Here is a 1208-nt window from a genome sequence, read left to right as displayed (position 1 = left end):
ATAAATCACACACGTGATTTGATTGAAGTTAACTGAGAGATCGAAAATGCCTCGTGGAAGACCGGAATATTTTTATTTACTTTTTTTTACCTCCCTAAACTTGAAGATTACCTTATTTTCATCTTATCTACATGAATTTCTATGAAGGAATTCAACCCCAAAAGAAAAAAAACATTCGTTTATTTTTTGGCTGCCATTTCTGACGTTTATAATGTTGAGTAGGTTAATTTCTAGAACTGCATGCTGACCCTTGAATAAATATCTAATATCTGTTGAATTTCATTATCATTTCCATCGACAAAGTTATCTCCTTCTGTCGCATGCTGTTTTAGAAAAAAAAAACCCGTGTGTAAAAAAAAACAAAAAAAACACATGTGTGATTTATTTATAAACAGCTAAAAAAACACATTTCAGAGTAGTACGGACAATACTGGTAAGTCATTCAGTTATTTCCCTTGAATATTTTTTGTTTTCTTTTTTTAACTCCCTAAACTTGAAGATTACCAGGTTAGGGTTAGTGATACGGTTACAGTTTTAGGGTCAGGATTAGGGTTTTACGGTTAGGGTTTAGGGTTATGGTTTAGGGTTAGGGTTAGGGTTAAGTAATCGTGCGGATGTTAATCCGCAAAATTACCGAAATGTGAAAACTACCGACCCTGCCATCTATTATAACTTTTGTTGTTCTGTTTAATATACATATAGATTATGCTTCCAAAGAAGAGAGCTTGCTGGGGAAAGAAAGCAACCGGTTTAAAAAGACAGCAACAGACTGCAGCAATTCACCACATTCCAGAAGCTACTTTGAACATAATGCAAAATGGTGCATCAACATCTTCTGCCCAATCTGTTAGACTTCTGGCAAAGATGTGTAGCAACAGATCGCCAGCAATTGCTTCATCAGAAATTGCCATCCTACCTCCTACGAAAAGGGATAAAATCCTTTTTTCTTTTTAAAAGCATCTATTACACTATTTTCCTTTTGTTTCTTGACTCCCGTAAGGCGTCTCAGAACATTCTATGCTATGTATAATCAGGGCAGTGCAAAAAGTTGTTTTGCACATATCATTTGTATAGCCAATTAGACGGATGAAATTTATGTACGATTAATAATGTTATGCAAAACAGCCTTCAAACTTGCCCTTTTCATTTCATTGTCTTTTGAATTACGAACATATTTACATCATAAGTGTTTTTTCGTTGTAAGTCTT

The 1208-nt window shown here is 34.4% G+C and overlaps 1 long non-coding RNA gene across 1 annotated transcript in view; it reads left to right on the top strand.

Moving 5' to 3' along the window:
* Nucleotides 1–971, top strand: part of LOC128249807 (uncharacterized) — a 2589-nt gene extending 1618 nt beyond the window's left edge. The window contains exon 2 of the long non-coding RNA XR_008265928.1: nucleotides 703–971. This is a non-coding gene — a long non-coding RNA (uncharacterized LOC128249807). The remainder of the gene's footprint in view (nucleotides 1–702) is intronic.
* The last annotated feature ends 237 nt before the right edge of the window (nucleotides 972–1208 follow it).

Source organism: Octopus bimaculoides, chromosome 1 (assembly GCF_001194135.2).
Source record: "Octopus bimaculoides isolate UCB-OBI-ISO-001 chromosome 1, ASM119413v2, whole genome shotgun sequence".
Lineage (NCBI taxonomy): Eukaryota > Metazoa > Mollusca > Cephalopoda > Octopoda > Octopodidae > Octopus > Octopus bimaculoides.
Note: the sequence above shows the minus strand (reverse complement) of the source record. Positions and strands in the feature narration are given on the sequence as shown.